The sequence below is a fragment of the Ananas comosus genome, linkage group 19 (genome assembly GCF_001540865.1).
Source record: "Ananas comosus cultivar F153 linkage group 19, ASM154086v1, whole genome shotgun sequence".
NCBI classification, from domain to species: Eukaryota; Viridiplantae; Streptophyta; class Magnoliopsida; order Poales; family Bromeliaceae; genus Ananas; species Ananas comosus.
In genome coordinates, this window is record NC_033639.1 from 3,723,561 (window position 1) to 3,744,727 (window position 21,167).

The following is a 21,167-nucleotide window of genomic DNA, read 5'->3' on the forward strand; positions in this document are numbered from 1 at the left end:
ATCTAACTATGTTGATTATTCTTCCTATAGTTCTCGTTGTTGTTGTTCTATTGTAGTTGATGTAATGGTTAATTGTTGTACTCTAGGTTTTCTATACCGTGTTTGTATAGAGAAGATTATGTCCTTCGTACAGAGGGGCCTCTGTCCATGTGTCACGCCCGAGCCCAACGGAAGCCCGCCCAATGCGTGTACAGATTCGCCGTGTACATGAAACATCTCCGATGCACACAAGGCGTCTACTAAACAAGGAGTGAATACAAGAAAAATTCTAACAAGCCTATCAGAGCGAGTAATATAAAACCACTAATAGTCTACAACATCAACAAGGTATATAAAAGTATAAACAACAATTGAATCCAAAGGACTAATGGATCTCTAAATATAAACATAATACATCTTTTCCACAAATACAAAGGAAAGATGACATCGGGTCTATCTATAACAACTCCGCAAAGGCTCTAGCTAGTCGCTAACCCCTTGCCGCGATCCCTAGCCTCTCCCGCCGCCGTGGAAGGCTCTAAAACAAAAACCAATAACCAATGCGGGTGAGAACTATTAAACAATAGTTCCCAGCGGGTAAGCCGCTGAGAGTGGCGAAATACACCACTAGGTTAACTGAGATATGCTATAATAAGGTATGTAAACAAGCATAAGATTAACAAGTAATTTAAACAATTTCATTTCAAGCCATGCCTCTATTTAAATAAATTAACTATCATGTTTTATTGTATGCCAATGCAGGTTTTCAAACATGTTCATTTTACTATAATATCATAAGGAGTAAATCATTCTGTTCATTGCTATTTTAACCATGTATTTATACTAATCAGCATAGGTGCAGGTTTACTACCACTAGAGTTGTCAATGTCATTAATGACTAACATAAAGTCCAACTGGTATGCACTATCATGCATGTTCACAAGTCCAACTAATATGTACTACCTAGTAGTCGTTTTCACATTATACTTTAGGTGTCATTATTCAATTCCAACTAGGACCTACACAAGTGTAGTCCGATTTGTGCCGTGCCTAATGGCCCCATGGTAGTCAACATCCCCCCTCTAGGAATGAGCCTCCCCCATGGCATACCATTTCGGCACTGAATTCCGCATGGGTGAGCTTGTGTCGCGTAGGCTAACTCCGGAGTGCCGGCTTGTGGGGAGCGACCCTCACAAGCTTGTGTGAATGAGCACAATGGCCTGCAAGCATGATCAATAGTATCCAATCCTCGATCATCATGTCTAAAATATGGAATAAGTACCAACGACCCAAAGGTCCAATATAATGTCACATTGTCGAGGTTTAGTTATTTACTAAGTCAGGTGTCACTACATGACGTTCATGTTCACTATGTCAAGTATAAGTTACTAGTTCATGAGCATGTAAAGCTTGTCATTATCCTATCTAAGATAGTTCACTATTTGTTCAAGACTCAAATGAGGGTTTATGACACCCTATCGCACTATAACCAAGGGAGTCACTTTTTTACGCCATATGCAAAGATATCACAAGATGTTCACAAGATTCATAATGCATGTTATGCATATGCTTTTCTACCAATGCCTCCACTATATGGAGTAAACAAACTATTATGCAAGTGATTTTATTCAATTACAGTTATATGCAATTGTTCTTCTTATCATTCGCCCAAGGCGTTAAAATCTCTTTCTCATGTCTAAAATATGGAATACAACTATCGATCACTAGATCGAATGCAATGTCACAATGTCAAGTACTAGTTGTTCAACTAGGTTAGATGCACCAAGCTCAGTTTCATGTTGCCCTTAACATGCATTATGTCACAATGTCTCATTTACCTTGTTTACAACAATATGTAGTTCAACATGCAAGTTAAACACTTTCTCATTCCAATCACTATGGATACACCCAATGATGAACCATTATTCCTTTCTAACATGCTTCCTAAGGTTGCATAAGAGGAAGTTGTCTTAAAGTGCTATCCAATGCACAAATCTACCTTATAAGCCTCTATTTCATAGAGCATAACTTTTGCAACACATAGCATGTATGAAGCATATATTCCAAAATTCTATCATTTCATATTGAGTATAAAAATACATCTAATTATGTTTTAAAACCATAGGGAAGATATAGAGAGAGTTCACCTATTTCGGTGAGGTCAAACCCACCGGATACTCCTCGAACCCTTTCGTTCCTTCGAACGAAGTTGTTGTCCAAACTTCTAGCACCCTAAAAGAATGTCTAAGAGGGTTACAAGTTTCGAACGAACATCAACAAAATTCACTGAAATTCACAAGAAAAAGAGGTGAAAATTACCTTGGACCAAGCAAAACTTGTCCAAGGCTCAAATCAACTCAATGGAGCTTCAAATCCAACCTAAAGGAGAGTTCTACACTGATCAATTAAGCTCCAAAAGCCCCAAAATAAAAAACCCCAAAATAAACCATAGTTCTTCCAAAACTAGATTTTTATCAATAAATCTTGCAATATTTACAAATAGAAGTTGCAAGATTTGTTCTAACGTCAAGCAAAGCTCCAAATCAAGCTATCTTGAGCTAGGGTTGGAGATTGGTCCACCAAGAAGCTCCTCTCTTCACCTCAAGGCTTTCCTCAGGCTCCAAGATGAAAGCTTCAAGGAGGAAATGAAGAGAAACAAAATCAAATCCCAAATCAATGGAGGTTTGGGAGAGAAATCTAGAGAGAGAAGGGGGAAAACCCTGCCGTTGCTCCTCTCTAAGCTCAGCACAAATGGGGTTGTGGGGGAGAAAGGGGATATTATATACAAGTTGTAACAAATCCCAAAAAGACTATCCAAACACTAAAAATTGCAAACTGCATGAACAGCAGTTTCTGTAATGCGTACCATTACTCGGGGAGGAGTACCAGTACTTGGCACCCAGATCTGCCAAACCCAAGCCTCAGTCGAGCGATCTGTTTACGGCGTACCGGTACCCGCCCGATGCCTTAGCAGTACCCGACTCCAGTACCGGTACTCGGTAACTCAGTACCGGTACCCAGCACCTCTCAACCCAAACCCGAGAGCAGCTTCTCTCGGTTACGCAACAGTTCCGGTACCTCACCCAGGTACCGGTACCTCACCCAGGTACCGGTACTCGGCACCCCAAATCCTGAATTTACAGATTTTGGTGTTAAGTACTCCTCGCGTTCTCGAATACGAGTAACAGGTTGGTACTCAGTCAACGACCTTCAAAAACACCAGAAATAGCTCAAAATACTATTCTAACACTAGAACCTCGCAATTTGCTAAAGTTCAGTGTGCTACACCATGTGGCGGGTCTATGCATCCTTTAAGGCGATCTTTGGTATTTGTTTAAAAAAATATTTACACATTTTTTTGCTATTTTTATGTAAAAGATTTTACAAAAGAGTCCGGAGACTTGACACTTGACTAAAAACTTCAGGTAGACGTGGAGTTTCGAACATCACCAACAAGAATTTATCTCTTCTTTGCAAGTGGCTTTAGAGATTTGTCTCTCAACCAGACTCATCATAGGCAACTATAATCAAATTAGTATATCATTCTACTTTCCCTCTCGATTGGAAGTATCCTCGACAGACCTCTCACTTTTGGTGCAGCATGCTATAAACATTCTATCTTCAAGTTCTCACACTCTTTTATTGTATATAGTGGCTCTAAAGCACTATTCTTGTTGTCATCTTGGATCAACGCACCTCTTATGGATCAATTTTTAGTTTTATTCTCCTGTTCCTCTCACAAATTCGTTCTTCATCTGAGGTGTTAATCAAGAATTTAATCACATTACCAATCATCTACTACCTCTCCATTAACGCACATCACGAGTTTTCAATACTTTGTTGCAGATTATTTGATTGCCAATTTACTCCAGTCATGACATTTGCTAGTGGAATTGGAATCCCATTGGCATCTTTTCCATTGCATCAATGAACTTGTTCTTTGCTGGCTCTACATCTAATCACCGCTCAGACACTCTTTGGTGCTTTTCTTCTCCCTCTCAAGTTTAGTTTGTCATGTGGCTAGTATTTAAAGACTGAATTAAACTCTTGAGAATCTCTGATATTATGGTTTGATATTGGCCTCTAGACGTGAGCTTTGCCTCAATGTAGGTGAAGATATTATACACTTATTCCTCCAATGTCCTTACACCACGGCAATGTGGGCATCCCTCAACCTATCTCGTTGTCCCCCTCAACCATCAATTCTCAAACTCAGAGAATCTTGGGTTGATTGGTCAGCTCCCTTAGCCAAGCTTTTCGAAAACTTTGGCATACCATTTTCAGCTGCTTTGCTCAGTACATCTTGTTAGAGCGAAATCATCGCATCTTCGACAATGCTTACTCTGATGCCTTATCTACTGCTAGAAGTATTCAAAAGCTAATTATCGATATCGACTTCTCATCTTTGTTTCGATCAAAAAGTGTTTTCTGAGTCATTAAAACTATGATGCTATTTTCTATTATGACTATAATTTTTGTTGCAATTTTGTTTGTACTCTCGATTTTTTTTTTTTTGTCTACCCCTTTTCTATACCTTATTTTAAATTTTTTAATATAACAACCAGGTCAACCCATTTCGGCTGACTTTATCCTTTTCACCAAAAAAAGGCTCTTTCTAAATCGTTTTTAATATAGTTTGGATAATACTAGTGAAGGGGCCGGTGCTTCGCAACGGGTAGAATCCGTAGAAGAAATTAATAATAAGAGAATATCAAACATTCTCATGTATCTCACTTGCTACAGCCACCAAAGGTCCCTCATTGTTCGCGGCGAGGATGGGCCCGATGATGCCTTCTCCAAGGACGGTGATAGTGACGGCGACGGCGACGGCAATCCCTCCTACCACAGTGGACGGGAAAATTGGGCTCGCATTAGTGAGAGAGTGGGAGGGAGGGAAGGAGGTGATGGTGTATACAAAAAGATAAGAGATAGATAATTGATGAATTAATTGGAGATAAGGAAGTGAGGATTGTAGATGGCAGCTAATTGTATGGATGCATTAATTAAAAGTCTGGTCAAGGGAAGGGAAAGGGTCGTAACGAATAATTGAAAATAGAGAGGTTAGGATTGTAGATGGTAGTGGGACCATTTAAATACACTAATTGGATGTTTGGTAGGATGTTTAGATGTATATTGCAAGTTTAGTGAAGAAGGGGAAGGCTGGTGAAGGTGAAGGAGAACTTGTCACGTGGCAAAAAATATTAGAGATTCAGATAGGTTAATAGATGGTGTCAGATTTGATTTAAGTTTCTTTGGTTCTAAGAAATCCAAGTTTAATTTTCACTTCTGTCATTTGATCTCTCATAATTTTTATGGCCTAATTTATCTGATTTTTATCATCGTCGTAAGCATGAGTGTTAAAACAATTCTGATGTTGTTATTTATTAGATCAATCTTTTGAACAACAAGAACCATCTCTGATCCATGTGCGCCTCATATTCTTCATACATTTTTCAGATTGATATTTGAACAACAAATACAACAAAATATATATAATTTATATTTTGTATTATTTTATATATGTCTACTTTAAACATTATATATATATATATATATATAGAGCTAGGCTTGTATACTATCGGTAGTACGAAGGCTTCCGTGCTACCAAGTTGTTTTCAATGATGCGACTTTCAAATCGACGATCGGCTTCGTTAGACTTGATCTATACTATTAAAAGTATTTGTAAACTAAATTTCATAATTTTTCGACATCATTTGGCTAGAGATCAAGGTCTCAAGATTGATAATTTTAATGGTAGATGTGATGATGCGTTTGTGAATTTAACGGTGTAAAACAATCCAAATTTGATGAAATTTTTATAGAAAATTTTGTTCACTATTTAGAGTACTTTGATCTTCAATTCAAGTCTTTTATCATCATTTTTTAGGAGATTTTTATTTTCAGATGTTCATTTTTAGACTACTCGTTTGATAGGTAAATGATGCAGAAAAATTATGAAATTTAGTTTCNCATCATTGAAAACAACTTCAACTTGATAGCACGAAGGCCTCCGTGCTACCGATAGTATACCAGCCTAGCTCTATATATATATATATATATATATATATATATGAGTAGGGCTACTATACTCTTATGAGTATTGGGCCCTTCGTACTCATAAGTTATTTTCGATAATGAGAGAGAAAGAGAGAGAGAGAGAGAGAGAGAGAGAGAGAGCTAGGCTGGAATACTATTGATAGTAAAAGGTCTTTTTTGCTATCACCTTTTTAACCCTTGGATGAGAAATTGTAGAGTTAGGATGATATTAGTCCTTAGGGTTGAATGGTTCCCCTAGGGTTGAGTGGTCCATACTGGGTTATAATATTTAATCCAATGGTTAGAAATGGTGAAGGAAATTGATTCAAAGGCTAAAAACTTGATAGTAAAAAAGGCTTTTTGCTATTAATAATATTCTATCCCAACTATGTAACATACCGAAACTTTGGTAGAAAATATTGGACTTTAGTCAAATTGACTAAAGTGTGCGAATGAATGGTTGGACGAGTTTTATTTAACATTCCAATAAGGTTGGAAGGGTTAAAAGTGAGTTTAGAAGGAGTTGGAAAGGTTTTAGCATTGTTCGGCGCGAAATAGAATAGAAACGGAGCCAAAAATCAAGTCTCAGCAAAGTGTACCGGTACAACCATCGAGTTGTAACCGGTATAGCAAAGTGTACAGGTACAGCATTGAAAGTGTACCAGTACAAATGCTACAAATTCGAGAAGCAGCTCTCGTGTTTTGTCTCTGCGCAGTCGTGTTACCGGTGACACGAGGAAGTGTACCGGTACACTTTGGGCTTGTAACATATCAGATTTTGATATAAAAGTAAAAACAATAAATAAAAATAGTGTGAGATACTATTTTTGTAGGATTTAGAGAAGTAAAATATAAGTCAGAAATGACTTGTGCTGAAATCGAAACGAAAACAGAAAATTTAGAATTTTTTGTTGGAAACGGGACTGATATTTTAGCAGAAAACGCACAGTGTCATAAAATTACGAAAACTGGAGAATGTGTCAGAATTATTTTTATGAGGCTAGATTTGAAGTTTCATGTCATTCTGACACCCGGAAGGTGGAAAATAAAATGCGACTGCTATCTCCTAGAGATTACAGTTCGGTAGAGCTTTCGGTGACCAAATGTGGTCGAAACTGAAAACTTAAGATATATTCTTTCTTAGTAAGGAAAACTGAGCATGACTGTCAAATTTGAGCTCAAACGGACATTCAGATGGGCTACGACTGTTTTGAACTGCTAAATAGATTTTGAACTGCAAGTTGTAATTAGTGAGAGGGGTTTTGTGCAATTGTCGCAGCCCTATTTTGTGGCTAACTGAACCGCACACACACACACACGCACACACACACGCACACATTTCTCTCCCTCTCCCTCACACTTGCAACCAAAGGAGGATCTCTCTCTCTCTCTCTTGAAGGTGGAATCAAGAGATGGATTTGGTGGAGATTGAAGCTTGAAGGTGGATTTTCATCTTCATCATCTTCTTCCTTTCCATTGGAGCTAACTTGAGAGGTAAGCTTTGATGCCTTTTAATGGTAGAATTTTAGGGCTTCAATTATATGCTCTAAGAATGGATTTAGTGGAACTCCTAGATGTTAAATAGAGGATTATTGCTTGAATCATGAAGCTAAATGGTGATTTCTCGCATAGTTGTAACCTAGGGCTCCAAAATGAAAATCTTGCTAGTAGATGGGTTTGATCTAAATTGAACCTATATAAACCTAATTGCTAGGTATACGAACACGTGGGCGAAGTCGGTTCGGCGATTCGTCGAGCCTACGCTAAGATATTGAAGAAATGGCGTTTTCGGCTTCGTTTCCGCCTGGAGGCCCGAGGCGACGTCCTAAAATCATGAAAACGGAATTGTGAGCTTGTGACAACAAACCGAAGACCTTTAATTTTCGGATCGTGGATTGGAGGCTGTTCGGGTGGTCGCGCGCGAGTTCGGGCCGAACCGGACAACAGGTGCCGCGGGAGGCCGATTGCAAGTGACAACGAGCAATCGGAGAGTAAGTTAAGGTGGATTGTGCTTACCAAAGCGACTAGGTCGCCCCGCATGTCAAAGCGGAATATAAATTCTTGTTGATGCATATGTATGTGTATATGCGCATGTTAGCATTATGTAAATATATGCTAGTGGATAGATGCACGCAAATGTTTATATGCTTGTAGAATATATGCTAGCTAATTTCATAAATGCATGGTTATATGATGCTAGGAGAGGCATGATAACATAGTAAGCATAATGTAAAGAATGCATGTCAATGACATAAATGCTAGATGATGTATGTAGTTGATGCTAAATATATGTATGTGAACTGTAGAATACTCGATATGACAAATAGGATGTCAAGTAGATCGAGTGGCATTAACCTAGTGTTAATAAACATAGGCCGGACATAGATGACATTGAACCTAGTGTTAGTAAACATAGGTTGTATTGAACCTAGTGTCATAGACATAGGTTGGATAAGAATGACATACGAACCTAGTGTTGATAAATATAGGTTGGGTATGAACCTAGTGTTGTTGAACCTAGGGTGAGTCATGAGTGGCATCTAACCTAGTGTTAAAGAACATAGGTTGAGAATGAACATAGAGTTATCTAAATCTAGGTGTGAGGCATTAACCTAGTGTCGTGAACATAGGTTGTGAACTGGACCTAGAGTTAAAGTAAACCTAGGTTATGTGATTGAGGTATTAAACCTAGAGTCAGTTGGACCTAGGGTGGAAAGTGCAGTGGACCTGGTTAGGTCGATACAGGGTTTGAGACCAACCCTTGAGTTATGTGAAGTGGATTCTGGAATCCCGAGACTTGTGAGCTTGATAGTTCTTGGCCGTGGGTGTATGTGGCATGTTCCTCTCCCACCGGAAGAACTTCGAGGATTGTGACTAAGCAAGAACAGAGAGCGCTAGGGTGTATGTGGCATGTTCCTCTCCCTATCAGGGATCTCGGCTGCGGGTGTATGCGGCATGTTCCTCTCCCACTGGGGGATCCCTGATCACGGTGCACGGACCTTTGGGCGGACCGTTGGGCGATGCGGTTCTTGGCTTGCAGGCTGAGGTGCATGTGAGAGTTCCTTCACCTCGAGCCGGGTAGAGCGCGGATTATCCGCAGTTGATTAACTCGAGGCCGAGTCGGGTGGCTAGCTGGAATAAGGTAGATAGAACCTTGAGGGCTAGTGGTAAATGTGATAAACCTAATAAGGTAATAGAAACCTTAGAATTTGATGATATGAACTAAAGTTAGCAAGATTGAATGTAGAATCAATAGATCTACTAGTTGTTGCATATATATTCATGTTGCATATAGCATGGCATTGTTACAGTTGTGAGGTAAGGCATGGTACTGTTAGTTACATATTTAAGATAAATATATATATCTATCTGCTTATTGGATTAACATGTGTTTGCCTCCTTTGGACCTGTTGGTCGAGCTCTTCCCTTGGATGGTCATACCCACTGGGAACCATGGAGTTGGTTCTCACCCCACGTTATTTTGGGGTGTTACAGGTTTGCACGTGAGCGGCGCGGCGGCACGAGGAAAGGGCGTAATAGGCTAGCGCCCTACCCCAGAGACCAGAGAGTAGCAGTACCCCGTGTCGGCATAGCCTAGGGGGTATAGAAAAGGGAAAAGACAGGATGTTCTAAAACTTGTAAATAAGAAAATGATGTAATAATTTGATTGTATTTGGAAGCAACAATGTAAAAGAAATCGTGATGTAAAATGCATCTGTTGTGAATGCTTGTAATAGCTATTATTTATGTTGTTTGATACTTCCTTATGCAATCTGTTTAGAATACTGTTCTTGTTGGAACTTCGTACATTGTATGATTGCGACGGCATAGGACGTACAGGAAAAATCTGGCCGTTCGGCGGTCTGTTGGCGTACCCGAACCCGACCAAATAGACGGGGCGCGGGGCGTGACAAACAATTATATATATATTAATATATATTATTATATATTATATATATAGTATATATATATATATATATAGAGAGAGAGAGAGAGAGAGAGAGGAGAGAGAGAGAGAGAGAGAGGAGGAGAGAGAGAGAGAGAGTCCAGCTGCTTACTATCGGAGCACGGGCCTCCGTGCTACCAAGTTTGCTTTCAATGATGCGGCTTCCAAATCGACGATCGGCTCCGTTAAACTTGATCTACACTATTAAAAGTATTTGAAAACTAAATTTCATATTTTTCGACATCATTTGACTAGTGATCAAAAGATCTCAAAATTGACCACTTTAATAGCGATGTGGTATGTTTGTGATTTTAACGAGTGTAAAACAATTCAAATTCGATGAAAATTTTATAGAGAATCTTTTCACTATTTAGAGTAGATCAGATATCTGATCTTGAATTTAAATCTTTTATCACCTTTTTTATGAGATTTTATTTTCAGCCGTTCAATTTTGACTATTTGTTTGATCGGTAATGATATCGAAAATTATGAAATTTAGTTTTCCAAGTACTTTTAATAGTGTAGATCAATCTAACGGAGCGATCGTTAATTGGAAGCCGCATCATCGAAAACAACTTGGTAGCGGAGGCCCCGTGCTACCGATAGTATTAGAGCCGGATCTCTCTCTCTCTCTCTCTCTCTCTCTCTTCTCTCTCTCTCTATATATATATATATATATAATAATATATATATATATATTATATCTTCTCTCTCTCTCTCTTCACTCTCTCTTCTCTATATATATATAGATATATATAGAGTGCGGCTGTATGCTTATGGAAGCACAGAGGCCTCCATGCTTCAATTGTTTTCGATGTTGGGACTTTCGAATCGACGATCGGCTCCGTTAGACTTGATCTAGAGTTTTGAAGTACCTAGAAAATAAATTTGCGATTTTTCGATATCATTTGCCTAGTGATCGAAGGGGCCTCAAAATCAAGGCTGAAAAAAAATCTCACAAATGTGATGATTGACATTAAAAATTTAGATCAAAGATATTGATCTTATTTTATATAGTATAAAGAAATTTTCTATCAAAATTTCCGTGATTTGGATATTTCTACACCGTTAAACTTGCAAACGGCTCATCACGGCCATTAAAATGATTCTGATTTTGAGCCCTTTGTTCACTAGGCAAATGATATCGAAAAATCACAAAATTTATTTCCTAGGTACTTCAAATACTCTAGATCAAGTTACGGAGCCGATCGTCGATTCGAAAGTCCGAACATCGAAACGACTTAGAAGCACGGAGGCCTCCGTGCTTCCATAAGCATACCAGCCCTCTCTCTCTCTCTCTCTCTTCTCTTCTCTCTCTCTCTCATCTCTCTCTCTCTATCTTATATATATATATTATATATATATATATATATATTCAAGTGTACTGATTGTATCAAACACAATAATACTGAAAAACAGAAAGAGTAATGCTATCTGTACCCCTGTAATATAGGTGTAAATTTTATAGGATAGTCTCTCTACGGTCTATATTACTCAATTATCTTATCAAAATTTAGTATAATGCTACCTGTACCCTGTAATATAGGTGTACATTTCATAGGATAGTCTCTCTGCAGTCTATATTGACTCAATTATCTGATCAAATTAGTACTAAGTATAGGATGTAAGATACATACACCTTATAATTAAAGTATCAGATAATGTTTTTTAAAATAGGAATAGTATAAATTAGAAAAAGTAGTTCCGTGAATAGGAAAGAGAAAAAAAAGAAAAAGAAAAAGAAATGGACAGGAGCTTGCAAAGTGCATGCTCGCACTAACACTAAAATAATTTTTCGGTATCATTTACCTATCAAACGTGTAGTCTAAAAATGAATGACTGAAAATAAAATCTCATAAAAATGATGATAGAAGACTTGAATTTAAGATCAGAGGTACTGATCTTACTCTAAATAGTAAAAAATTTTCTATAAAAATTTCATCTGATTTGGATTGTTTTACACTGTTAAATTTACAAATGTATCACATCTACCATTAAATTGTCAAATTTTGAGACTTTTTGATCACTCGCCAAATAATGTCGAAAAATTCTAAATTTAGTTTTTAAATGCTTTCAATAGTGTAGATCAATTCTAACGGAGCCGATCGTCAATTTGGAAGCCGCATCATCGAAAACAACTTAGAAGCACGAGAAGCCTTCATGCTCCGATATTATAGCAGCCGGACTCTCTCTCTCTCTCTCTCTATATATAATGAGAAATGATTCGGTACTTTTTTTTAAAAAAATAAAAAAGATCTTACCGTTGATTAATAAAGGGTACAAATATAATTTTAATATTTAGCAGGTAAAAGATTATTTTATTCAAGATGTTTGGTAATTAAACAATACAACATTTAAAGAAACTTTTAATTGAGGTCCTAAATTACGCATTAATTGTGCACTAATTTAGAAAAATTAATTGATTAACCAAATTTATGCATAATTAGTCATTCATTTTAGGCATCTACTTTAAATGTTCAGTGTTTCTAAAATTATGCATTAATTTAAATTATTAGGAATTTTTAGAAATAGTTCTATTTCTAAATACGATGAATTTAGTTTTAAAATATTAAATATTTAAATTATAAAGTGAAATTTAAATTAGAGGAATTTTGTATTACTATTTAAAAAAATTTTGTATTGGCTTAATATTTTAATTCAACATATTTAATATGTTTAAGAAACTTTTAAATCTATTAGTTTAGACATTAATTTTGGATCACTTATTTAAAAAATTTTGAATTAGTAGTTAAAAAATTTTAATTTAAATGTATTTAATATGTTAAAAAAAATTCAGAGTTGTTCTACTTTAGACATTATTTTGTATGACTATTTAAAATATTTGTAATGTTGTAAATATTTAAATTTAAACATATTTAATACGTTAACAAATTATGAATTCATCTTAGTCATTAATTTTGTTATACTAATTTTAAAAAAATAAATTGGGCCAGATATTCAAATTCAGCATTATTAATATTTAAAAAAAATTAATAATTTTTCTAATTTAAATACTAATTCTTATTACTATTTTAAAAATTTAATGTAGATAATTTATTAGAAATATAGGGTTATTCTATAGAATTTAAAAGTTCTTACTATCAAAACTAAAAAATTTAATGTTTTTCTGATCCATTAGCCAATCACAATTTTCGACAAGTTATTACTATCAAAAATAAAAAATTTAATATCCTACAATCTGATAAAATTAAAAATCTCAGATCGAACTAGAAAAAAATTAACTAACAAATTAAATCACAAAATAATCTAAATTTCATTCTTATTTTATTAAAAAGATTTAGAAAGCAATAGGTATGAAAGAATTTTAATACACAGTTTCTTAAAATTAAACTCATTTGAAATATTAAACAAATAAACAAAGAGAAAAAAAATTAAAAGATCATATTGTCAAATAATTTGAAAATTTCTGACAATAATTTGAAATTTCTATATGAAATGCTGCCAAATTATGAAAGGAAAGATGGAGAGAGAAAAAGGAAACAAAGAGAAAATAAAAATTTTGAAAATATAGTAGAGGTAAAATGACTAAATTGTCTATGTATTAAAAGACAAAAATACCTTTTTTTTAGGTACCTGGTAACCGGTACCTCTCCAAAATTGACCTGCTATTGCAGGACACAATTTTAAAAAAACTAAATATGAGCCGTTGAATACGCGTGAATGAACGGTAACGAAAAAAAAAAGTATAGAAGCATTACTCATATATTACGTCTCTCGAAGTTTCGAAAGTATGGGGCCTTTCGTGTTTGTAAGTTATTTTTGATGATAGGATATTCTATTTGACGATCGGCTTCGTTAGACATAATCTACATTATTATTGAAACTATTTAGAAACCAAATTTCATAATTTTTTGACATCATTTACCAAGCGATCATAGGGTCTCAAAAATGACTATTTTAACGATTGATGCGGCACATTTTTAAGTTCAACGGTATAGAAGTATTCAAATTATATGAAAATTTAATAAAAAATTGTAACATCAAGAGTAAGAACAATACTTTCGATTTGAAATTTGAGTTCTTTACCTCTATTTTTATGAGATTTTTATTTTCAGTGTTCATTTTGAAGCTACTTGTTCACTAGGTAAACGAAGTCAAAAAATTATGAAATTTGGTTTCTAGATAGTTCCAATAGCGTAGATCATGTCTAATGGAACCAATCGCTAAATCGGTTGAAATTTGGTTTCTAGATAGTTCCAATAGCGTAGATCATATCTAACGGAATCAATCACTAAATCGGTTGTCCTATTATTGAAAACAACTTATAAGAAAGAAAGTCTCCGTACTTTCGAAAGCATATGAGTCTCTCTCTCTCTCCCTCTCTCTCTCTCTCTCCCTATAATTTTATACGATAGTCTCTCTACGTACGGCCTAAATTGACTCAATTATCTTATCAAAATTTAGTACAAAGTATAGGATGTAAGATACATACACCTTATAATAAAGTATACATGCAGATAATGTTTTTTAAATAGGAATAGCATAAACTAGAAAAAGTTGTTCGTGAATAGGAAAAGAAAAAAAAAAAGAAAAGAAAAGATGAGAAAAGGACAGGAGCTTGCAAAGTGCATGCTCGCACTAAACCTAAAATAATTCTTCGGTATCATTTCTTTATCAAACGAGTAATCTAAAAATGAACAGTTGAAAATAAAAATCTCATAAAAATGATGATAGAAGACTTGAATTTAAGATCAGAGGTACTGATCTTACTCTAAATAATAAAAAAAAATTTTCTATAAAAATTTCATCTGATTTGGATTGTTTTACACTGTTAAATTTACAAATGCATCACATCTATCATTAAAATTATCAATTTTGAGACCTTTTGATCACTGGCCAAATGATGTCAAAAAATTCTGAAATTTAATTTCCAAATACTTTCAATAGTGTAGATTTAGTCTAACGGAGCCAATCGTCGATTTGGAAGCTGCATCATCGAAAACAACTTGGTAGCACGGAAGCCTCCGTACTACCGATAGTATAGCAGCCAGACTCTCTCTCTCTCTCTCTCTCTCTCTCTCTCTCTCTATATATATATATATATATATTACGTCTCTCGTACTTTCGAAAGTATGGAGGCTTTCGTGTTTGTAAGTTATTTTTGATGATAGGATACTCTATTTGACGATCGGCTCCGTTAGACAAAATCTACGTTGTTGAAACTATTTAGAAACCAAATTTTATAATTTTTTGACATCATTTACCAAGCAGTCATAGGGTCTCAAAAATGACTATTTTAATGATTAATGTCGCACGTTTTTAAGATCAATAGTGTAGAAGTATCCAAATTATATGAAAATTTAATAAAAAATTGTAATATCAAGAGTAAGAACAATATTTTCGATTTAAAATTTGAGTCCTTTAACACTATTTTTATGAGATTTTTATTTTATGTGTTCATTTTGAAGCTATTTGTTCACTAGGTAAACGAAGTCAGAAAATTATGAAATTTGGTTTCTAGATAGTTCCAATAACGTAGATCATGTCTAACGGAATCGATTGCTAAATCGATTGTCCCATCATCGAAAACAACTTATAAGCAAGGAAGTCTCCGTACTTTCGAAAGCATAGAGTCTCTCTCCCTCTCTCTCTCTCTCTCTCTCTCTATATATATATATATCCAAGTGTACTGATGTATCAAACACATAGCACTAAAATAGAAAAAGTAATGTTATCTGTACACATGTAATATAGGTGTAAATTTTATACGATAGTCTCTCTACGGCCTATATTGACTCAATTATCTTATCAAAATTTAGTACAAAGTATAGGATGTAAGATACATACACCTTATAATAAAGTATACATGCAGATAATGTTTGTTAAATAGGAATAGCATAAATTAGAAAAAGTAGTTCGTGAATAGGAAAAGAAAAAAAAAAGAAAAAAAAAAAGAAAAGAAAAGGACAGGAGCTTGCAAAGTGCATGCTCGCACTAAACCTAAAGGAGAAGTGAGGGGACAGAACATGAAAGAACGTCGCCTGAAAAGGGTATCAATTGGAAAAAAGATTTCAACCGCTGTTATTTTTTCACTATTTGAGTTTCAGTGCCAACAGTTTTCAGCACCTATCGTACCTATCGACAAATTATATATGGCTCTTTCTTTACTCTATAAAAACAGCTCTATCGTGTATGTGCANTCTATTTGACGATCGGCTCCATTAGACATAACCTACGTTATTAAAACTATTTAGAAACCAAATTTCATAATTTTTTGACATCATTTACCAAGCGGTCATAGGGTCTCAAAAATAACTATTTTAACGATTAATGTGGTACGTTTTTAAGTTCAATGGTGTAGGAGTATCCAAATCATATAAAAATTTAATAAAAAATTGTAACATCAAGAGTAAGAACAATACTTTCGATTTGAAATTTGAGTCCTTTACCACTATTTTTATGAGATTTTTATTTTCAGTGTTCATTTTGAAGCTACTTGTTTACTAGGTAAACGAAGTTAGAAAATTATAAAATTTGGTTTCTAGATAGTTCCAATAACGTAGATCATGTCTAACGGAACCGATCACTAAATCAGTTGTTCCATCATCGAAAACAACTTATAAATAAGGAAGTCTCCGTACTTTCGAAAGCATAGGAATCTNCGGAGCCAATCGTCGATTTGGAAGCTGCATCATCGAAAACAACTTGGTAGCACGGAAGCCTCCGTACTACCGATAGTATAGCAGCCAGACTCTCTCTCTCTCTCTCTCTCTCTCTCTCTCTCTCTATATATATATATATATATATTACGTCTCTCGTACTTTCGAAAGTATGGAGGCTTTCGTGTTTGTAAGTTATTTTTGATGATAGGATACTCTATTTGACGATCGGCTCCGTTAGACAAAATCTACGTTGTTGAAACTATTTAGAAACCAAATTTTATAATTTTTTGACATCATTTACCAAGCAGTCATAGGGTCTCAAAAATGACTATTTTAATGATTAATGTCGCACGTTTTTAAGATCAATAGTGTAGAAGTATCCAAATTATATGAAAATTTAATAAAAAATTGTAATATCAAGAGTAAGAACAATATTTTCGATTTAAAATTTGAGTCCTTTAACACTATTTTTATGAGATTTTTATTTTATGTGTTCATTTTGAAGCTATTTGTTCACTAGGTAAACGAAGTCAGAAAATTATGAAATTTGGTTTCTAGATAGTTCCAATAACGTAGATCATGTCTAACGGAATCGATTGCTAAATCGATTGTCCCATCATCGAAAACAACTTATAAGCAAGGAAGTCTCCGTACTTTCGAAAGCATAGAGTCTCTCTCCCTCTCTCTCTCTCTCTCTCTCTCTATATATATATATATCCAAGTGTACTGATGTATCAAACACATAGCACTAAAATAGAAAAAGTAATGTTATCTGTACACATGTAATATAGGTGTAAATTTTATACGATAGTCTCTCTACGGCCTATATTGACTCAATTATCTTATCAAAATTTAGTACAAAGTATAGGATGTAAGATACATACACCTTATAATAAAGTATACATGCAGATAATGTTTGTTAAATAGGAATAGCATAAATTAGAAAAAGTAGTTCGTGAATAGGAAAAGAAAAAAAAAAGAAAAAAAAAAAGAAAAGAAAAGGACAGGAGCTTGCAAAGTGCATGCTCGCACTAAACCTAAAGGAGAAGTGAGGGGACAGAACATGAAAGAACGTCGCCTGAAAAGGGTATCAATTGGAAAAAAGATTTCAACCGCTGTTATTTTTTCACTATTTGAGTTTCAGTGCCAACAGTTTTCAGCACCTATCGTACCTATCGACAAATTATATATGGCTCTTTCTTTACTCTATAAAAACAGCTCTATCGTGTATGTGCATTAAATTGTACAGTAATAATAATAACAAGATTAAATTATATAAAATTTTTCTACAAACATCTATTTTTTTATTTCTTTTTTACTTTCATAAACCTATATTAATTATCTTCTTAAAATTTTAAAAATATTAATAACGAGGGTAAAATTACCGAATTGAGAGACAGAGCTATTAATAGACCCAAAGGGGCTATGACCCCTCTCAACTTTCAATATTACTTTATAGTCCTTTGATAGTTTATAAATTTTTAGTTAATTTTCAAAATATATGGCGGCCCTATATATCTTGTAAAAAGTTTTTAGTGAGAGTATAGAGCTCTCTCTTTTCTTATGTATTTTTTAGGTGAAAATATGCTAAGAACTTCTTATTTATAGTGTATTTTAAAATAAGTCTTTTCAACTTTAAATATTTTATTTATACGTTCTTAACTTTCTAATTATTTTTGATAAGCTAATTTATTTAACTAAATAAAATAGTATGCTAAATTTAATAGTTCTGTTAGATATTAGTCATTGGTTGTTATTATTTTATTAACAAAAATTAAAAAGTTAAATTATAACTAAATTACTATTAGATTTAATAAAATTCTTAAGTTATTTGATTAGAAGAATGTAAATAAATTAATTAGAAGTTAAGCGAGTGTAAATTAACGAAATAAATTTAATATTTTTTTAACTTTAATTATCTAATCACTAAATTTTTTTTATTAAAAATTTGAGTAGTTAAAATCTTATTTATCTGCTAAAATTTTTATTTGTACATATTTTGACCCTCCTTGTGATTGAACCCTCGCTTCGTCCCTGAGGTCTAAATTGTCCTTCTATAAGAATTTTTTAAAATTATTTTTATCATTTTGAAAAATATTTTCGGTATAAATTATAAGAAATGGACGGAGTAGTGATGAAACCTTGATGGAGAGGGGCTAAATGCAACCATTTGAAATATTGAGAGGGTAAAATATAGGATTTTGAAAGTCAGAAAGAAAAGTAAAAAAAGTAGTTATTTATAATAACATTTTCTATAATTTAGCCTAATAATAAAGGTAAATTACACTTTTGGTCCTCAAATTATGAGGCTTGTGTTATTTTAATTCTCAAATTTTAATTTGTTATAATTTTTAGCTTCAACTTTTCCAATTGTTACAATCAAGTCTCACAATCCAAAATAATTGGCTAAATATTGACAAATTATTAATATATAAGTGANATTTTTTTAACTTTAATTATCTAATCACTAAATTTTTTTATTAAAAATTTGAGTAGTTAAAATCTTATTTATCTGCTAAAATTTTTATTTGTACATATTTTGACCCTCCTTGTGATTGAACCCTTACTTCGTCCCTGAGGTCTAAATTGTCCTTCTATAAGAATTTTTTAAAATTATTTTTATCATTTTGAAAAATATTTTTGGTATAAATTATAAGAAATGGACAGAGTAGTGATGAAACCTTGATGTGGGGGGGGGGACTATTTGAAATGTTGAGAGGGTAAAATGTAGGATTTTGAAAGTCAGAAAGAAAAAGTAAAAAAAGTAGGTATTTATAATAACATTTTCTATAATTTAGCCTAATAATAAAGGCAAATTACACTTTTGGTCCTCAAATTATGAGGCTTGTGTTATTTTAATTCTCAAATTTTAATTTGTTATAATTTTTAGCTTCAACTTTTCCAATTGTTACAATCAAGTCTCACAATCCAAAATAATTGGCTAAATATTGACAAATTATTAATATATAAGCGATATAATATTTTAATTATTATCGTATCATCAATTATAATATTTTTACATTATTTTTATATGACAATTTATCAATACTTTGTTAGGATTTGGTTAGATTTGTAGTTGAATCCTAATTGGATTAGAATTAATATTTAAATCTATTGGAGATAAATTAAGATTTAAATATTAATTAGAGTAGAAATCTAATTGGATTAGAATTTGGGTAGTTTTTGAAATAAGCTATAAATATAGCATATGTACTATTATTGTGTGGTGGTGGTACGGATTAGCCACTCGTATAGCATGGCTAAGGTGGTCATGATTTTGGATGCACCTAAGGCGTAGGTACAAGAGGACGTAAGCGGCTTTCGTAGTTGTGGGTCATTAGTATTTCTTATACACGGGTGCACAGGATGAGAGAGATGTCTTCTGAGACTATAGAAGACGAGAGATTCAAAAAGAGGGCCCGGGTTGTAGCAACTCTGTTACAAAAGAGGAGTGAGGTGTAATCTTTTTTATTTAATGAATCTTATTTTGCCCGTATATTTTCTGTTTGATTGTTTTCTCTCTTTATGATTGTATCAGCTTTTGCTGAGAAGATGAGTTTATAGTAAAAATTCGATTTGACGCTTCCGTTGTGGAATCCGAACAATCGGTACCGGATCAACAACAGTAGGTATCAGAGCGGATTGCAGATTCTCAAAATCTGGTATCAGGGCGAGTACCGGATTCCCAACATACTTAATTAACAAACTAAATTGGGTTTTAAAATTTGATTGCAATAATTTAAAAAGTTTCAAACTAAAAATTACAATAAATTAAAGTTTGAAGACCAAAATGTATTATTTATCCTAACAAAGAATATATAACAGCATTAGCTTTAATATGAGTAATGTTATTCATACACTTTTTATATTGGTAGGTGTAAAGTTTACACCTATAGCCTCATTGTCATTATATTAATTCACCGGCATCTTACACCTTCTTCAAACACCATCACTTCCTACTTATCATATTAATTATAATTTTTTTAATTAATAGTATTTAAAATTTTGAAAACTCTAAAATACTCAGGTGTAATATGTACACCGGATATCCTTCATTCACTTATTATTTTTTTTCTACTAAAATTTAGAAAAATTATGTCGATATTTTAATCCAAGATTGTAAGATAAGCACGCGTTACAAGGTGTATAGATAGCAATTTTCTTTTCTTAATTAATGGCTTTCTCCATCTATCGAGGTAATGGGTGAATTATAGGAGCAAACAGGAGTCGTTCTATGATGATTAAATACGTCTAGGGAATCTCACCCTACGTATCCAAGTTCTAGAAGATGAGCAATGCTCCATATATGTACAGCTCAGTTTTAGGTATAAAATTTAGGAAAAATTTCAAATACCCTCGTATGGTTTCGCACTTTCTCACTTTAGTACTCTATGATTTAAATTATATCAAATTAGTACCTGTGGTTTCGCACTTTCTTACTTTAGTACCCTATGATTTTAAGTGTATCAAGTTAGTATCCTGTGGTTTCGCACTTTCTCGCTTTAGTACTCTGTGGTTTAATATTTCGTTAAATTATATACTCCGAAATGGATAATAAAAAGAGAAAATTGAAATCACAGGAT